At 45.3% G+C, this 21,051-nt stretch overlaps 1 protein-coding gene across 1 annotated transcript in view; it reads left to right on the top strand.

The window, feature by feature from the left end:
* The window catches only part of LOC128656801 (vomeronasal type-2 receptor 26-like), a 34,616-nt gene that overhangs the window by 7,169 nt on the left and 6,396 nt on the right, over positions 1-21,051 (top strand). The gene's annotated exons all lie outside the window — the stretch shown is intronic.

Genomic DNA, 21,051 nt, shown 5'->3' on the forward strand with positions numbered 1-21,051 from the left:
GAAAACAATAATGCACAGGAAAGTATGGATAAAATATACACTTTCCAAATATGAGCAAAAACACCCCCCGGCATGCCAAGGGGGTGATGAGACCACACCAGCTGCTGTGTGGAAAAAATGGAGAGTCTCTGAATTTGATAAATCCCCAGAGGGGTCTCCTTAAGAGTAAAAAGACACACCAGTCTTGTCAAACAATGTGATCATCAGTTCTTATGATGCAATGAAAAAACTGTATATTCACACCTGCGCAAGTGACAGGATGTATCTTTAAAAGAATGAATATGACTTGCAACAGTTGCTATTTGAAAAGCCAAAGACTGAGCCACGTGTGAATCATATGTATCTATATAGCTGTATACACTCTTGAAAGGCTGCTGAATCTCAGTCCTTCATATATCAACAGTATAATTCTTCTCAAGCTTTTTGAAATTCAGTCGTTCAAAGCAGACCATTAAAAAATGACAACCCTTCTTTTTCACAGTTGTGTATATTTGATATGATATTAACCGCAGTCTTTGCATCTGTGTATGTCGCTAGTTGCAACTAGTAATATATTCAACCTTACTCATGGTCATTATAATCTAAGTTATCTCAGAGTTGAAACTGCAGTGTCTGTGCCAACAGAAGAAAATAAAGTTCCAATTTCAACCGGCTATGACTTATCAAGAAACTGTTCGGCCACAAAACCAACCTCACACTGATCTACTTCACTCACAGCGTACACCTTACTTCAGTCGATCTGATTTATAACACAATTCAGTTGTTAGAAATTAGTAACCATGTTACCTGATATGTCCAGTGTCTCTATGAGACTTCAGTGTCGCTGTGAGACTTATTCCTTTATCAAGTGTGGAAATGGAATATATTCAGACCACTTCGGTCTCTTACCTCATCGTCTTAGTCATACCGGGATATAGGCATAAAGGCACTCGTTTGTAACTCCAGCTCTGGATACCAGCAGGTACAGGTGATGGCGTCTCGGTTATCCGACGCGCATTTTGGGAGTCCGCCCTTTGTCAAGGATTATGCAGGTGTCTGTGATAGGTGCTTACTTAACAGATAGAGGTTCAACAGGATTGGTTAACTCCACAAACACCTCTCCTACGTCACACCCCATTCACAGCACCAACAATTGCGCAAATGTACTTTGAAGCTCCGCTGTGGATCTGCCTTTTGCCTACAATAATCCACATATATATCGTAATACAAAGTTCCACTATCCCACAGTCATTCATTTTAAACAAAACACCACAGAGTATAATTTAAGTACTAACCGCAATACTTAATATTTTAACCCGTCTTACATATCATCTCTGATTCAACCTATGTTAGTCTAGATTGACTGCTCTAACACATTGAAAAATCCCCTCTCCATTTTTTCCACACAGCAGGTGGTGTTGTCTCATCACCCCCTTGGGATGCCGGGGGGTGTTTTTGCTCATATTTGGAAAGTTTATATTTTATCCATACTTCCCTGTGCATTATTGTTTTCTATATCATGTGTTGAATGATTTGGAATGTTTGTAACTTTGTTCTCCGGTCAGTGGATCTGTTTGGTGGCTGGGGTTTGTGTGAATGTCGATTGACTGACATTTGGGATCTTCCAGTATCAGTATCTGAGTTGTTCTATCTACTATGGTGGAATTTGTTTAAGCTGGGATAAATTACAAGTCTATTATAAAACAGATTTACCATGGAAGGTTTAGCGCGGCTGACATCCCTTTAATGTTGGCTTTACAACTGCATTAAACATTGCTTATATTACAAGTTGATGCCACCTTCAGCTTTAGCACAGTTGACCTAGTGCACCTTCCGTTTTTAGTGCTTGAGAGAAAAAAGAGAAGGCTTTTTTAGTGCTCCCCATAGAAGTCTATGAGGAAATAAAGTTAGCATGGGTGCAAAATCAAACCTCCAGATGTTCCGCTCGCATGCTATCTTTTTACTTTCAACTTACCAGATGAAACGTAGGAGTGCTACTGATTTACCTTGAGCAAAGTTAGAGCTCAAGAGCAATAAAAAAATGTATCGCTCCACTTGTAATCTAGATATTGTAAACAGGTCTTGTCCCTAATTGTAGTTCTCCAAATAATTTGTTCTGAGCAGGTAGTGCCTCCTTGTTCCAAACCTTTTTTTAGTTCTCTAATCTCTCATCAATAGTATAAATCAGAGACAAAAACAATGCAGACATTACCAACAGAACCTCAAAGAAAAAACAAATACAGAGCAACACAAAGCGGCCTATCTATCAAGCTCCGAACGGAGATTGATGCCCCGTGTTTGGCTCGCCAGAAACAGCAGTTATAAAGCAGCGGTCTAAAAACCGCTGCTCCATAATCCTGCCCGCCTGCTCTGAGCAGGCAGACAGACATCGCCGGAATTCAAGCCGATCGAGTACGATCGGGTTAATTGACACCTCCCTGCTGGCTGGCCGCGAGTCTGCAGGGGGTGGCGTTGCATCAGCAGCTCTTGTGAGCTGCTGGTGCAATGCTGAATACGGAGAGCAAGACCTATGATAAATAGGCCTCATACACTTAATCTAAATTTACATCAACAAAGTCCCACGTCTTTCTTATGTCCCCATATTATTTAGGAGCCAGTTCTAGTTAATAAAACCACATAACTATTTGTAATTGACCTGTTAAATGCTACAGTGTAAGAGACGGTAATCAAACCAAGGATGAGTTTTATGCTGTTTGTTTATAATGTTTGATTTAGAACAGTTGTAATTATGGGGAAGGGAGTTAAAGGGACACTAAACCCAATTAGTTTCTTTCATAATTCAGATAGAGCATCCATTTTTAACAACTTTCTAATTTACTCCTATTGTCACATTTTCTTTGTTCTCTTGCTATCTCTCGGCTAGATTATGAGTTTTGCGGTAAGAGCGGCTCGGTACTAACTTGCAAGTTATTGTCACCACTCACCTCCCTATAGCGCTGCTATTACAGGTTTATAAAGACCCGGCGTTAGCAGGCAATATGTGAGCCTCGAGCAAAATTGAGCTTCATACCGCACTCCGATACCAGCGCTGCTTTTAGCTGGTTTTACGTGCTCGTACATGATTTCCCCATAGACATCAATGGGGAGAGCCGGCTAAAAAAAAGCCTAACACCTGCAATAAAGGAGCGTAAAGCTCCGTAACGCAGCCCCATTGATTCCTATGGGGAAACAAAAGTTATATTTACACATAACACCCTAACATAAACCCCGAGTCTAAACACCCCTAATCTGCACCCCCTCGACATCGCCAATACCTACATTACACTTATTAACCACTAATCTGCCGCCCCCACCTACCTACACTTATTAACCCCTAATCTGCCACCCTCGCCACCGCCGCCAACTACCTACACTTATTAACGCCTAAACTGCCGCCCCTGACATCGCCGCCACCTACATTACACTTATTAACCCCTAATCTGCCGCCCCCAGCTACCTACACTTATTAACCCCTAAACTGCCTCCCCAACATCGCCGCCGCCTACATTACACTTATTCACCTCTAATCTGCTGTCCCCGACACCGCCAACACCTACATTACATTTATTAACCCCTAATCTGCCGCTCCAATGTCACTGCCACCTACCTCCACTTATTAACCCCTAATCTGCCGTCCCCATTGTTTTTGAAACCTACCTACACTTATTAACCCCTAATCTGCCACTCCCAACGTTGCTGCCACTATACTAAATTTATTAACCCCTAAACCTAACCATAAGTCTAATACCCCTAACTTTAATATAATTAAAATAAATCTAAATAAAAAATACTATCATTAACTAAATAATACCTATTTAAAACTAAATACTTACCTGTAAAATAAACCCTAAGTGTAACATACCTGTACCTTTAAATCCTAAATACCTCCCATTCTCCTCTCTCCCTTTAAATTCCCACTTCCTGCTAATCAAATTACTTGGTTATTGAGTCTACCTTGTGCCTAGCAGTGCTCTCTATCTCTTGTGCCTAGCAGTGCTCTCTATCTCTTGTGCCTAGCAGTGCTCTCTATCTCTTGTGCCTAGCAGTGCTCTCTATCTCTTGTGCCTAGCAGTGCTCTCTATCTCTTGTGCCTAGCAGTGCTCTCTATCTCTTGTGCCTAGCAGTGCTCTCTATCTCTTGTGCCTAGCAGTGCTCTCTATATCTCTTGTGCCTAGCAGTGCTCTCTGTCTCTTGTGCCTAGCAGTGCTCTCTATATCTCTTGTGCCTAGCAGTGCTCTCTATCTCTTGTGCCTAGCAGTGCTCTCTATCTCTTGTGCCTAGCAGTGCTCTCTATATCTCTTGTGCCTAGCAGTGCTCTCTATCTCTTGTGCCTAGCAGTGCTCTCTATCTCTTGTGCCTAGCAGTGCTCTCTATCTCTTGTGCCTAGCAGTGCTCTCTATCTCTTGTGCCTAGCAGTGCTCTCTATATCTCTTGTGCCTAGCAGTGCTCTCTATCTCTTGTGCCTAGCAGTGCTCTCTATCTCTTGTGCCTAGCAGTGCTCTCTATCTCTTGTGCCTAGCAGTGCTCTCTATCTCTTGTGCCTAGCAGTGCTCTCTATATCTCTTGTGCCTAGGAGTGCTCTCTATCTCTTGTGCCTAGCAGTGCTCTCTATCTCTTGTGCCTAGCAGTGCTCTCTATCTCTTGTGCCTAGCAGTGCTCTCTATATCTCTTGTGCCTAGCAGTGCTCTCTATCTCTTGTGCCTAGCAGTGCTCTCTATATCTCTTGTGCCTAGCAGTGCTCTCTATCTCTTGTGCCTAGCAGTGCTCTCTATCTCTTGTGCCTAGCAGTGCTCTCTATCTCTTGTGCCTAGCAGTGCTCTCTATATCTCTTGTGCCTAGCAGTGCTCTCTATCTCTTGTGCCTAGCAGTGCTCTCTATCTCTTGTGCCTAGCAGTGCTCTCTATCTCTTGTGCCTAGCAGTGCTCTCTATCTCTTGTGCCTAGCAGTGCTCTCTATCTCTTGTGCCTAGCAGTGCTCTCTATCTCTTGTGCCTAGCAGTGCTCTCTATATCTCTTGTGCCTAGGAGTGCTCTCTATCTCTTGTGCCTAGCAGTGCTCTCTATCTCTTGTGCCTAGCAGTGCTCTCTATCTCTTGTGCCTAGCAGTGCTCTCTATATCTCTTGTGCCTAGCAGTGCTCTCTATCTCTTGTGCCTAGCAGTGCTCTCTATATCTCTTGTGCCTAGCAGTGCTCTCTATCTCTTGTGCCTAGCAGTGCTCTCTATCTCTTGTGCCTAGCAGTGCTCTCTATCTCTTGTGCCTAGCAGTGCTCTCTATATCTCTTGTGCCTAGCAGTGCTCTCTATATCTCTTGTGCCTAGCAGTGCTCTCTATCTCTTGTGCCTAGCAGTGCTCTCTATCTATTGTGCCTAGCAGTGCTCTCTATCTCTTGTGCCTAGCAGTGCTCTCTATCTCTTGTGCCTAGCAGTGCTCTCTATCTCTTGTGCCTAGCAGTGCTCTCTATCAGTGTTCCCTCTAAGGACAGTTTTGTGTGCAGCCCAGCGGTGAAACAGTTAACAAGAGAACCATACCTCGCCATCTGCATTGTGCAGTGCTTGCTAATTGCAGGGTGTGGTTACCTAATTAACTGTTTCACTGCTGGGCCGCACACAAAACTGGCCTTAGAGGGAACACTGCTCTCTATATCTCTTGTGCCTAGCAGTGCTCTCTATCTCTGAGAGTTGTTTCTGCTTATTGATCTTTGTTTCCATTGAATCACTGGAAGTTACTTCATCTGCACACAGACACTGTCAGTATACAACCAACTTTCTACTTCTTATTGTTACCAGCAGTCCGGAATTCATCTCCCCCTTTCACAGACACTGTCAATGCACCTCCAGATCAAGTCATTTCCCCTGCACGCTGTTCAGTCTCTCAAAGACACTGTCAGTGCACCTCCAGCTCAAGTCATTTCCCCTGCATGCTGTTCAGTCTCACGCAGACACTGTCAGTGCACCTCCAGCTCAAGTCATTTCCCCTGCCTGCTGTTCAGTCTCCCACAGACACTGTCAGTGCACCTCCAGCTCAAGTCATTTCCCCTACATGCTGTTCAGTCTCCCACAGACACTGTCAGTGCACCCCCAGCTCAAGTCATTTCCCCTGCATGCTGTTAAGTCTCCCACAGACACTGTCAGTGCACCTCCAGCTCAAGTCATTTCCCCTGCATGCTGTTCAATCTCCCACAGACACTGTCAGTGCACCTCCAGCTCAAGTCGTTTCCCCTGCACGCTGTTCAGTCTCCCACAGACACTGTCAGTGCACCTCCAGCTCAAGTCGTTTCCCCTGCACGCTGTTCAGTCTCCCACAGACACTGTCAGTGCACCTCCAGCTCAAGTAATTTCCCCTGCATGTTGTTCAGTCTCACACAGACACTGTCAGTGCACCTCCAGCTCAAGTCATTTCCCCTGCATGCTGTTCAGTCTCCCACAGACACTGTCAGTGCACCTCCAGCTCAAGTCATTTAGCCTGCATGCTGTTCAGTCTCCCACAGACACTGTTAGTGCACCTCCAGCTCAAGTCATTTCCCCGGCATGCTGTTCAGTCTCTCACAGACACTGTCAATGCACCTCCAGCTCAAGTAATTTCCCCTGCATGCTGTTCAGTCTCCTACAGACGCTGTCAGTGCACCTCCAGCTCAAGTCATTTCCCCTGCATGCTGTTCAGTCTCCCACAGACACTGTCAGTGCACCTCCAGCTCAAGTCTTTTCCCCTGCACACTGTTCAGTCTCTCACAGACACTATCAGTGCACCTCCAGCTCAAGTCATTTCCCCTGCACGCTGTTCAGTCTCCCACAGACACTGTCAGTGCACCTCCAGCTCAAGTCATTTCCCTGCATGCTGTTCAGTCTCTCACAGACACTGTCAGTGCACCTCCAGCTCAAGTCATTTCCCCTGCATGCTGTTCAGTCTCCCACAGACACTGTCAGTGCACCTCCAGCTCAAGTCTTTTCCCCTGCACGTTGTTCAGTCTCTCACAGACACTATCAGTGCACCTCCAGCTCAAGTCATTTCCCCTGCACACTGTTCAGTCTCCCACAGACACTGTCAGTGCACCTCCAGCTCAAGTCATTTCTCCTGCATGATGTTCAGTCTCCCACAGACACTGTCAGTGCAGCTCCAGCTCAAGCCTTCTCCCCTGCACGCTGTTCAGTCTCTCACAGACACTGTCAGTGCACCTCCAGCTCAAGTCATTTCCCCTGCATGCTGTTCAGTCTCCCACAGACACTGTCAGTGCACCTCCAGCTCAAGTCATTTCCCCTGCACGCTGTTCAGTCTCTCACAGACACTGTCAGTGCACCTCCAGCTCAAATAATTTCCCCTGCATGCTGTTCTGTCTCCCACAGACACTGTCAGTGCACCTCCAGCTAAAGTAATTTCCCCTGCATGATGTTCAGTCTCCCACAGACACTGTCAGTGCACCTCCAGCTCAAGTAATTTCCCTGCATGCTGTTCAGTCTCTCACAGACACTGTCAGTGCACCTCCAGCTCAAGTCATTTCCCCTGCATGCTGTTCAGTCTCCCACAGACACTGTCAGTGCACCTTCAGCTCAAGTCTTTTCCCCTGCACGCTTTTCAGTCTCTCACAGACACTATCAGTGCACCTCCAGCTCAAGTCATTTCCCTGCATGCTGTTCAGTCTCCCACAGACACTGTCAGTGCACCTCCAGCTCAAGTCATTTCCCCTGCACGCTGTTCAGTCTCTCACAGACACTGTCAGTGCACCTCCAGCTCAAATCCTTTCCCCTGCATGCTGTTCAGTCTCAAAAAGAAATTATAACATAGTAACATAGTAACATAGTAGCATAGTAACATAGTAACATAGTAGATAAGGTTGAAAAAAGACTGAAGTCCATCGAGTTCAACCTATACAAATCTAAAATACTTACAAAAAGCTCCAGTTAAGCTTAAATAACCCCATTAAAATGTGACCCATTTAATACTAGCAATCATATCCATGAATTTTTTTTATATACAGAAATTTATCCAGACTATTTTTAAATGTATCTATGGTATTGGCATTCACTACCTCCTTTGGTAATGAGTTCCACAATTTTATTGCTCTTACAGTGAAAAAACGTTTCCGTTGCAGGAGATTAAATCTCCTTTCCTCCAACCTTAAATTATGACCTCTTGTCAGAAACTATTTTCTTGGAATAAACAGAGCTTCTGCCATCTCTGTATATGGGCCTTGAATATATTTATATAAAGTAATCATGTCACCTCTCAAGCGCCTTTTTTCTAAAGAAAACAGACCCAGTTTGGCTAGCCTCTCCTCATAGGTTAATTTCTCCAATCCCCTTATTAGCTTTGTGGCCCTTCTCTGAACTTTTTCTAGTTCTGCAAAATCTTTTTTAGCAATTGGTCCCCAGAACTGCACTCCAAACTCAAGGTGAGGTCTTACCAGGGCTTTATATAATGACAGAATTATGCTTTCCTCCCTTGAATCAATGCCTCTTTTAATACATGCTAGTATCTTATTAGCCTTTGAAGCCGCTGCCTGTTCAGTCTCCCACAGACACTGTCAGTGCACCTCCAGCTCAAGTCTTTTCCCCTGCACACTGTTCAGTCTCTCACAGACACTATCAGTGCACCTCCAGCTCAAGTCATTTCCCCTGCACGCTGTTCAGTCTCCCACAGACACTGTCAGTGCACCTCCAGCTCAAGTCATTTCCCTGCATGCTGTTCAGTCTCTCACAGACACTGTCAGTGCACCTCCAGCTCAAGTCATTTCCCCTGCATGCTGTTCAGTCTCCCACAGACACTGTCAGTGCACCTCCAGCTCAAGTCTTTTCCCCTGCACGTTGTTCAGTCTCTCACAGACACTGTCAGTGCACCTCCAGCTCAAGTCATTTCTCCTGCATGATGTTCAGTCTCCCACAGACACTGTCAGTGCACCTCCAGCTCAAGCCTTCTCCCCTGCACGTTGTTCAGTCTCTCACAGACACTATCAGTGCACCTCCAGCTCAAGTCATTTCCCCTGCACGCTGTTCAGTCTCCCACAGACACTGTCAGTGCACCTCCAGCTCAAGTCATTTCTCCTGCATGATGTTCAGTCTCCCACAGACACTGTCAGTGCACCTCCAGCTCAAGCCTTCTCCCCTGCACGCTGTTCAGTCTCTCACAGACACTGTCAGTGCACCTCCAGCTCAAGTCATTTCCCCTGCATGCTGTTCAGTCTCCCACAGACACTGTCAGTGCACCTCCAGCTCAAGTCATTTCCCCTGCACGCTGTTCAGTCTCTCACAGACACTGTCAGTGCACCTCCAGCTCAAGTCATTTCCCTGCATGCTGTTCAGTCTCTCACAGACACTGTCAGTGCACCTCCAGCTCAAGTCATTTCCCCTGCATGCTGTTCAGTCTCCCACAGACACTGTCAGTGCACCTTCAGCTCAAGTCTTTTCCCCTGCACGCTTTTCAGTCTCTCACAGACACTATCAGTGCACCTCCAGCTCAAGTCATTTCCCCTGCACGCTGTTCAGTCTCCCACAGACACTGTCAGTGCACCTCCAGCTCAAGTCATTTCCCCTGCATGCTGTTCAGTCTCCCACAGACACTGTCAGTGCACCTCCAGCTCAAGTCATTTCCCCTGCACGCTGTTCAGTCTCTCACAGACACTGTCAGTGCACCTCCAGCTCAAGTCATTTCCCCTGCATGCTGTTCAGTCTCAAAAAGACACTGTCAGTGCACCTCCAGCTCAAGTCATTTCCCCTGCATGCTGTTCAGTCTCCCACAGACACTGTCAGTGCACCTCCAGCTCAAGTCTTTTCCCCTGCACGCTGTTCAGTCTCTCACAGACACTGTCAGTGCACCTCCAGCTCAAGTCATTTCCCCTGCATGCTGTTCAGTCTCTCACAGTCACTGTCAGTGCACCTCCATCTCAAGTCATTTCCCCCGCATGCTGTTCAGTCTCCCATAAACACTGTCAGTGCACCTCCAGCTCAAGTCATTTCCCCTGCATGCTGTTCAGTCTCTCACAGACACTGTCAGTGCACCTCCAGCTCAAGTCATTTCCCAAGCATGCTGTTCAGTCTCCCACAGAAACTGTCAGTGCACATCCAGCTCAAGTCATTTCCCCTGCATGCTGTTCAGTCTCCCACAGACACTGTCAGTGCACCTCCAGCGCAAGTCATTTCCCCTGCACGCTGTTCAGTCTCCCACAGACACTGTCAGTGCACCTCCATCTCAAGTCATTTCCCTGCATGCTGTTCAGTCTCCCACAGACACTGTCAGTGCACCCCCAGCTCAAGTCATTTCCCCTGCATGCTGTTCAGTCTCTCACAGACACTGTCAGTGCACCTCCAGCTCAAGTCATTTCCCCTGCATGCTGTTCAGTCTCCCAGAGACACTGTCAGTGCACCTCCAGCTCAAGTCATTTCCCCTGAAGGCTGTTCAGTCTCCCACAGACACTGTCAGTGCACCTCCAGCTCAAGTCATTTCTCCTGCATGATGTTCAGTCTCCCACAGACACTGTCAGTGCACCTCCAGCTCAAGCCTTCTCCCCTGCACGTTGTTCAGTCTCTCACAGACACTATCAGTGCACCTTCAGCTCAAGTCATTTCCCCTGCACGCTGTTCAGTCTCCCACAGACACTGTCAGTGCACCTCCAGCTCAAGTCATTTCCCCTGCATGCTGTTCAGTCTCCCACAGACACTGTCAGTGCACCTCCAGCTCAAGTCATTTCCCCTGCACGCTGTTCAGTCTCTCACAGACACTGTCAGTGCACCTCCAGCTCAAGTCATTTCCCCTGCATGCTGTTCAGTCTCAAAAAGACACTGTCAGTGCACCTCCAGCTCAAGTCATTTCCCCTGCATGCTGTTCAGTCTCCCACAGACACTGTCAGTGCACCTCCAGCTCAAGTCTTTTCCCCTGCACGCTGTTCAGTCTCTCACAGACACTACCAGTGCACCTCCAGCTCAAGTCATTTCCCCTGCATGCTGTTCAGTCTCTCACAGTCACTGTCAGTGCACCTCCAGCTCAAGTCATTTCCCCCGCATGCTGTTCAGTCTCCCACAAACACTGTCAGTGCACCTCCAGCTCAAGTCATTTCCCCTGCATGCTGTTCAGTCTCTCACAGACACTGTCAGTGCACCTCCAGCTCAAGTCATTTCCCAAGCATGCTGTTCAGTCTCCCACAGAAACTGTCAGTGCACATCCAGCTCAAGTCATTTCCCCTGCATGCTGTTCAGTCTCCCACAGACACTGTCAGTGCACCTCCAGCGCAAGTCATTTCCCCTGCACGCTGTTCAGTCTCCCACAGACACTGTCAGTGCACCTCCATCTCAAGTCATTTCCCTGCATGCTGTTCAGTCTCCCACAGACACTGTCAGTGCACCCCCAGCTCAAGTCATTTCCCCTGCATGCTGTTCAGTCTCTCACAGACACTGTCAGTGCACCTCCAGCTCAAGTCATTTCCCCTGCATGCTGTTCAGTCTCCCAGAGACACTGTCAGTGCACCTCCAGCTCAAGTCATTTCCCCTGAAGGCTGTTCAGTCTCCCACAGGCACTGTCAGTGCACCTCCAGCTCAAGTTATTTCCCCTGCACGCTGTTCAGTCTCTCACAGACACTGTCAGTGCACCTGAGGCTCAAGTCATTTCCCCTGCATGCTGTTCAGTCTCTCACAGACACTGTCAGTGCACCTGAGGCTCAAGTCATTTCCCCTGCACGCTGTTCAGTCTCTCACAGACACTGTCAGTGCACCTCCAGCTCAAGTCATTTCCCCTGCATGCTGTTCAGTTTCCTACAGACTCTGTCAGTGCACCTCCAGCTCAAGTCATTTCCCCTGCATGCTGTTCAGTCTCCCACAGACACTGTCAGTGCACCTCCAGCTCAAGTCATTTCCCCTACATGCTGTTCAGTCTCTCACAGACACTGTCAGTGCACCTCCAGCGCAAGTCATTTCCCCTGCATGCTGTTCAGTTTCCCACAGACACTGTCAGTGCACCTCCAGCTCAAGTAATTTCCCCTGCATGCTGTTCAGTCTCCCACAGACACTGTCAGTGCACCCCCAGCTCAAGTCATTTCCCCTGCATGCTGTTCAGTCTCCCACAGACACTGTCAGTGCACCTCCAGCTCAAGTCCTTTCCCCTGCAAGCCGTCAGTGCACCTCCAGCTCAAGTCATTTCCCTTGCACGCTGTTCAGTCTCTAACAGACACTGTCAGTGCACCTCCAGCTCAAGTAATTTCCCCTGCATGCTGTTCAGTCTCTCACAGACACTGTCAGTGCACCTCCAGCTCAAGTAATTTCCCCTGCATGCTGTTCAGTCTCCCAGAGACACTGTCAGTGCACCTCCATTTCAAGTCATTTCCCCTGAAGGCTGTTCAGTCTCCCACAGGCACTGTCAGTGCACCTCCAGCTCAAGTCATTTCCCCTGCACGCTGTTCAGTCTCTCACAGACACTGTCAGTGCACCTCAAGCTCAAGTCATATCCCCTGCATGCTGTTCAGTTTCCCACAGACACTGTCAGTGCACCTCCAGCTCAAGTAATTTCCCCTGCACGCTGTTCAGTCTCCCACAGACACTTTCAGTGCACCTGAGGCTCAAGTCATTTCCCCTGCACGCTGTTCAGTCTCTCACAGACACTGTCAGTGCACCTGAGGCTCAAGTCATTTCCCCTGCACGCTGTTCAGTCTCTCACAGACACTGTCAGTGCACCTCCAGCTCAAGTCATTTCCCCTGCATGCTGTTCAGTTTCCTACAGACTCTGTCAGTGCACCTCCAGCTCAAGTCATTTCCCCTGCATGCTGTTCAGTCTCCCACAGACACTGTCAGTGCACCTCCAGCTCAAGTCATTTCCCCTACATGCTGTTCAATCTCTCACAGACACTGTCAGTGCACCTCCAGCTCAAGTCATTTCCCCTGCATGGTGTTCAGTTTCCCACAGACACTGTCAGTGCACCTCCAGCTCAAGTCATTTCCCCTGCATGCTGTTCAGTTTCCCACAGACACTGTCAGTGCACCTCCAGCTCAAGTCATTTCCCCTGCATGCTGTTCAGTCTCTCACAGACACTGTCAGTGCACCTCCAGCTGAAGTCATTTCCCCTGCATGCTGTTCAGTTTCCCACAGACACTGTCAGTGCACCTCCAGCTCAAGTCATTTCCCATGCATGCTGTTCAGTCTCTCACAGACACTGTCAGTGCACCTCCAGCTCAAGTAATTTCCCCTGCATGCTGTTCAGTCTCTCACAGACACTGTCAGTGCACCTCCAGCTCAAGTCATTTCCCCTGCATGCTGTTCAGTCTCTCACAGACACTGTCAGTGCACCTCCAGCTCAAGTCATTTCACCTGCACGCTGTTCAGTCTCTCACAGACACTGTCAGTGCACCTCCAGCTCAAGTCATTTCCCCTGCATGCTGTTCAGTCTCTCAAAGACACTGTCAGTGCACCTCCAGCTCAAGTCATTTCCCCTGCATGCTGTTCAGTCTCTCACAGACACTGTCAGTGCACCTCCAGCTCAAGTCATTTCCCCTGCATGCTGTTCAGTCTCTCACAGACACTGTCACTGCACCTCCAGCTCAAGTAATTTCCCCTGCATGCTGTTCAGTCTCTCACAGACACTGTCAGTGCACCTCCAGCTCAAGTCATTTCCCCTGTATGCTGTTCAGTTTCCCACAGACACTGTCAGTGCACCTCCAGCTCAAGTCATTTCCCCTACACGCTGTTCAGTCTCCCACAGACACTGTCAGTGCACCTGAGGCTCAAGTCATTTCCCCTGCACGCTGTTCAGTCTCCCACAGACACTGTCAGTGCACCTGAGGCTCAAGTCATTTCCCCTGCACGCTGTTCAGTCTCTCACAGACACTGTCAGTGCACCTCCAGCTCAAGTCATTTCCCCTGCATGCTGTTCAGTTTCCTACAGACTCTGTCAGTGCACCTCCAGCTCAAGTCATTTCCCCTGCATGCTGTTCAGTCTCCCACAGACACTGTCAGTGCACCTCCAGCTCAAGTCATTTCCCCTACATGCTGTTCAATCTCTCACAGACACTGTCAGTGCACCTCCAGGTCAAGTCATTTCCCCTGCATGGTGTTCAGTTTCCCACAGACACTGTCAGTGCACCTCCAGCTCAAGTCATTTCCCCTGCATGCTGTTCAGTTTCCCACAGACACTGTCAGTGCACCTCCAGCTCAAGTCATTTCCCCTACATGCTGTTCAGTCTCTCACAGACACTGTCAGTGCACCTCCAGCTGAAGTCATTTCCCCTGCATGCTGTTCAGTTTCCCACAGACACTGTCAGTGCACCTCCAGCTCAAGTCATTTCCCATGCATGCTGTTCAGTCTCTCTCAGACACTGTCAGTGCACCTCCAGCTCAAGTCATTTCCCCTGCCTGCTGTTCAGTCTCTCACAGACACTGTCAGTGCACCTCCAGCTCAAGTCATTTCCCCTGCACGCTGTTCAGTCTCTCACAGACACTGTCAGTGCACCTCCAGCTCAAGTCATTTCCCCTGCATGCTGTTCAGTCTCTCACAGATACTGTCAGTGCACCTCCAGCTCAAGTAATTTCCCCTGCATGCTGTTCAGTCTCTCACAGACACTGTCAGTGCACCTCCAGCTCAAGTCATTTCCCCTGTATGCTGTTCAGTCTCCCACAGACACTGTCAGTGCACCTCCAGCTCAAGTCATTTCCCCTGCATGCTGTTCAGTCTCCCACAGACACTGTCAGTGCACCTCCAGCTCAAGTCATTTCCCCTGCACGCTGTTCAGTCTCCCACAGACACTGTCAGTGCACCTCCAGCTCAAATCTTTTCCCCTGCATGCTGTTCAGTCTCCCATTGACAGTCAGTGCACCTCCAGCTCAAGTCATTTCCCCTGCACGCTGTTCAGTCTCCCACAGACACTGTCAGTGCACCTCCAGCTCAAGTAATTTCCCTGCATGCTGTTCAGTCTCCCACAGACACTGTCAGTGCACCTCCAGCTCAAGTCATTTCCCTGCATGCTGTTCAGTCTCTCACAGACACTGTCAGTGCACCTCCAGCTCAAGTCATTTCCCCTGCATGCTGTTCAGTCTCTCACAGACACTGTCAGTGCACCTCAAGCTCAAGTCATTTCCCCTGCATGCTGTTCAGTCTCCCACAGACACTGTCAATGCACCTCCAGCTCAAGTCATTTCCCTGCATGCTGTTCAGTCTCTCACAGACACTGTCAGTGCACCTCCAGCTCAAGTCATTTCCCCTGCATGCTGTTCAGTCTCTCACAGATACTGTCAGTGCACCTCCAGCTCAAGTAATTTCCCCTGCATGCTGTTCAGTCTCTCACAGACACTGTCAGTGCACCTCCAGCTCAAGTCATTTCCCCTGTATGCTGTTCAGTCTCCCACAGACACTGTCAGTGCACCTTCAGCTCAAGTCATTTCCCCTGCATGCTGTTCAGTCTCCCACAGACACTGTCAGTGCACCTCCAGCTCAAGTCATTTCCCCTGCACGCTGTTCAGTCTCCCACAGACACTGTCAGTGCACCTCCAGCTCAAATCTTTTCCCCTGCATGCTGTTCAGTCTCCCATTGACAGTCAGTGCACCTCCAGCTCAAGTCATTTCCCCTGCACGCTGTTCAGTCTCCCACAGACACTGTCAGTGCACCTCCAGCTCAAGTAATTTCCCTGCATGCTGTTCAGTCTCCCACAGACACTGTCAGTGCACCTCCAGCTCAAGTCATTTCCCTGCATGCTGTTCAGTCTCTCACAGACACTGTCAGTGCACCTCCAGCTCAAGTAATTTCCCCTGCATGCTGTTCAGTCTCTCACAGACACTGTCAGTGCACCTCAAGTCATTTCCCCTGCATGCTGTTCATTCTCCCACAGACACTGTCAGTGCACCTCCAGCTCAAGTCATTTCCCTGCATGCTGTTCAGTCTCTCACAGACACTGTCAGTGCACCTCCAGCTCAAGTCATTTCCCTGCATGCTGTTCAGTCTCTCACAGACACTGTCAGTGCACCTCCAGCTCAAGTCATTTCCCTGCATGCTGTTCAGTCTCTCACAGACACTGTCAGTGCACCTCCAGCTCAAGTCATTTCCCCTGCATGCTGTTCAGTCTCTCACAGACACTGTCAGTGCACCTCAAGCTCAAGTCATTTCCCCTGCATGCTGTTCAGTCTCCCACAGACACTGTCAGTGCACATCCAGCTCAAGTCATTTCCCTGCATGCTGTTCAGTCTCTCACAGACACTGTCAGTGCACCTCCAGCTCAAGTCATTTCCCCTACATGCTGTTCAGTCTCTCACAGACACTGTCAGTGCTTCATCAGATCATCACATATGGCTCTCCGGTGTTACCGCAAGTACTTTGTATAACAAACTGCTTTGTCAAACCTCTCACATATTACAGTGTGAAACATCTAATAATGTACTGAACTATATATACTGTACCTCGCAAATCAATGTGTTTAACCCTATCCGCTCTAAACCGTTACTTTGCTACCAACGTTATTTCAGCTATCACTTGATTATCAACTATAACTTTATTGTAACCCTGCTTCTCACACTGAAATGAACTAACTCTGACTTGTGATTATCAGGGAGTAGTTTTCCAAGTGAAACTTTGTTTCTTTCTATTCAGTATCACTGCTACATTTCAGGCACTTGCTCATTAACCAATTCAATAGTGAGCAGAGTTCACCTGTATCGAGTAGCTACAAACTCACATTTATTCACTCACTGAATAGTTCTAGTCTAAAAAATATGTTGTATCGTGACACTAAGCTAGCTACAATATAACAGTTACATTGTAGCTAGCTTAGGTTTTATTTTTATTTTACAGTCAAGTTTGTATTTATTTTAACTAGGTACAATAGTTAGTAAATAGTTATTAACTAGTTACTAACTACCTAGCTAAAATAAATACAAATTTACCAGTAAAATAAAACCTAACCTGTCTTACACTAACACCTAACCTTATACTACAAATAAATAAATTACATTAATTAAATACAATTAACAATATTACACAAAATAAAAAAGAAATTATAACATAGTAACATAGTAACATAGTAGCATAGTAACATAGTAACATAGTAACATAGTAGATAAGGTTGAAAAAAGACTGAAGTCCATCGAGTTCAACCTATACAAATCTAAAATACTTACAAAAAGCTCCAGTTAAGCTTAAATAACCCCATTAAAATGTGACCCATTTAATACTAGCAATCATATCCATGAATTTTGTTTATATACAGAAATTTATCCAGACTATTTTTAAATGTATCTATGGTATTGGCATTCACTACCTCCTTTGGTAATGACTTCCACAATTTTATTGCTCTTACAGTGAAAAAACGTTTCCGTTGCAGGAGATTAAATCTCCTTTCCTCCAACCTTAAATTATGACCTCTTGTCAGAAACTATTTTCTTGGAATAAACAGAGCTTCTGCCATCTCTGTATATGGGCCTTGAATATATTTATATAAAGTAATCATGTCACCTCTCAAGCGCCTTTTTTCTAAAGAAAACAGACCCAGTTTGGCTAGCCTCTCCTTATAGGTTAATTTCTTTAATTTATCTAGTCACATCTTAACCAATGAGGAGATCTGTATTTTAAGCAGAGGACTTTCATTTTGTCCTTCAAACAAACATAATATGTTTGAGTTGTTTGTTGACCTCAATAGGTTTATCAGAAAGTTAAATTTACAAAGATATTTTTGTGATAAAAAATTAAAGTCATCAAATCAATTGCCTATCATTACAAATGACATGCCTGAAAGACCTACTAGAGATATTGTTTATTGTGAACCTGAAGAATTTTGTGAATCACTGTTCGATGATTACATACATTCTAATCTAGCACCCAGTTCCAATTTTAATCCCCCAACTACATGTCCCAATATTACTCTTTTTCAAAATCTAGTGTTAGAAGAGTTCGGAACTATGAACCTTGAAATAAATAACTATAATTTGAATAAATTTGAATACAAGGCTCTAGCCAATTTGGCAAAGAATAAAGATATAGTCATTAGGCAGGCGGACAAGGGGGGAGGGGTGGTTCTACAAGATATGTCAGATTATATTGCAGAAGCCGATAAAATTCTGTTAGATCCTTGTTATTATAGGGAATTGAGTTTTAATCCCACATTAACATATCTGGCTAAACTCACCAAACTAATAGATAAAGGCTTTACAGAAGGAATTCTAAATAAAAAAGAGAGAGATTATTTGATACCCATGTCACCCAATTTGGCTTATTATTACCATCTTCCGAAGATACACAAAGACCCAAAGTGTCCACCAGGGAGACCTATTATTTCTGGTATCGGAAATCTTACTTGCAATTTATCCGAGTATGTAGACACCTATCTGAAAAAACCGGTTATGGGTCTAGAATCTTATATCAAAGATACTCCAGACCTTATATCGAAGATCTCTAAAATTGAAAAAGCAGGGCGAGATCTCATCTGGTGTACATGTGATGTATCCTCTTTATATTCAAACATCTGTCACAATCTAGGCCTAGAAGCAATAGATAAGTTTTTAAAAAGAGATCAATATCTACCGTCTAAACAAAGACAGTTTCTACTAGAGGCCATTTCTTTTGTGTTAAAACACAATTATTTTGTGTACCAGGAAAGGTTTTTTTTACAAATCAAGGGAACGGCCATGGGCACCAGGTTTGCCCCCAGTTTTGCGAATCTTTTTATGGGGGTATTTGAGGAGAATTATATATACAAGTCTCCTTTGGGGGCAGGCCTGGTGTACTATGGCCGTTTCATTGATGACCTGTTACTGATATGGGATGGCACTGAAGACTCCGCAAAGGAATTTATTATATCTTTAAATAACAACAATATGGGCCTTAAATTAACATCAAATATTAATAAGAACTCCATAGAATTTCTGGATCTAATATTGAGCTGGGATGCAAATGGACGAGTAACCACCAAAACATATTTCAAATCAGTTGATACAAATAGCTATTTAAACTACAAAAGCAATCATTACAAAGCCTGGGTTAAAAATATACCGTATAACCAGTTTTCCAGGATACGTAGAAATTGTACTACTTTAAATAGTTATGATGATCAGGCAGAGACTCTAAGATCAAGATTTCTAGAAAAAGGATACCCAAGAGTCCTAATTGAAGAAGGTTATAGAAAAGCTAGGATTAAAGATAGAGAGGAATTTTTTAAAAAGAAAAATGAAGGCATTATGAATATTAATGGCAATAGTGTTAATAAATCCACAAATACACAGCCCAAATCTAACAATTTAAGATTTATCACCAAATTCAATAGTAACCACCATAGAATTAAACACATTTTGTGTAAACACTGGTATATTTTAAGAAATGACTGCATTCTTAAAAACATTTTAGAAGAGTTCCCTATCTGCACTTTCAAGAGAGCTCCTACACTAAAAAATAAATTAGCACCAAGCAAGGTGGTAATGAAGAAATATATTAAAGGGAGCAACACAAGAACCACCACAAATAGTTGGCCAATGGGCAAAAGGGGTTTTTACAGATGCAATCGACCGAACTGTGGTCTTTGCAAATATACTTCAGGTAATAGGATTAAATTTCAATCTGCTTCCACAAAGGAAGAATTTGAAATTAATTCTAGATTCACTTGTGATTCAAGTTATGTGGTATATCTCCTTGAATGTCAATGTGGAATTCAGTACATTGGTAGGTCCTCAAGACCCCTAAAGAAGAGATGGGGGGAACATAATAGAAATATAAAGAATGGGGTGGCCAACCATAGTGTTCCAAGACACAGTAAAAACTGTCACGACGGACAAACTGATCTTTTTAATATTTTTCCATTAGAACAGATTGCTCCTAAATGGGGTAGGAATAGGTTAACCCATCTAAGACAGAGAGAGACTTTTTGGATTTGGAAGCTTAAGACGCTCCAACCCCATGGCTTAAACGAAAATATAGACATGGCCGCTTTTAATTAATATATAAGACCTATATATTAATAGTTGCAGTATTTGTCAATGATAGCAACAGTCATGTTATAATTTATTCGATATATATTATTTGATTTATGTTTATACTTTAGAATAATTTATATTTTATGTTATATTATTAATTTTTATTAATTTTTATTATCAGTCTAGTATATGGTTATCTGTCCGATCACAGCGGTGTCAAATTCAGATAATGCATATAGATGTTTAGACAAGAGTGATAACATTTGTATTTTGAGTATGTTTTTATATTAATTATTATATGTAAATGCATGATCAACTAACTCTAGTAAATTGGTGCCAAAAATAGGTAATACTATAAATACGTGAGAAACAGTACTACTTGGTAATACAATACTCACGATTTTTTTTTACACGTCAGTTTAAAACTATCATGTGTACGGAAAATATACATCACACAGACGATAGCGGGCACGTCATTAACCAAGCCCCCTAGTGAGAACCTATTACATCTGAGACAAATCGAACTTAGGCACTGATTGGCTAAGGTTTTTGTAGTTGCTCACGCATGCGCCCTGGGTCGGGATAGACGCCGATATGGGGCTATAAAATTTTGCTACTTTGTATCTGAAATTACACCTGAGGAAGCGGTCTAAGTAACCGAGAAACGCGTAGTGTAACATTGTTTTTAATAAATATACATTTTTAACTAATCAGTACAAGTAGCACGGCTATTTCTAGCAACTTTGTATATCCAATATTGGCAGCCAGACTTGCACTCATCTGAACACTGAGCTGCAGGGAGATCTAAGTGTGCTGTATTGGAGCCCATGTGTAAGCCGAACAAGTGAACCTGGGATCGAAGCTATCAGTGAGCTGGACAGCTGACAAGTGTCCAGGAGGCTCTTGTGGCACTTCTCAAGTGCCTTACATCTTGTGAGTACATTTCATTTGTTGCGCTATATCAAATGATCACACTGATACACACTATTGTGGCACTTTTGTGTTTTTTTGTCTTAAACAGCACAGTATAGACGCAGTTCTGATACATTTCAGCTAGCTGGACGGCTGCTAACAGTTCAGAAGGCATGTGTGGCACTTCTCAAGTGCTGGAAATTTTGTAAGTAGTTTTTATTTGGGGGCAAGGCCTACTGAATTCAAAACGATACACACCATTTGGCGCCTCTTCTTTCTTTTCTCTAATTTCTCCAATCCCCTTAT

Source organism: Bombina bombina, chromosome 4 (assembly GCF_027579735.1).
Source record: "Bombina bombina isolate aBomBom1 chromosome 4, aBomBom1.pri, whole genome shotgun sequence".
NCBI classification, from domain to species: Eukaryota; Metazoa; Chordata; class Amphibia; order Anura; family Bombinatoridae; genus Bombina; species Bombina bombina.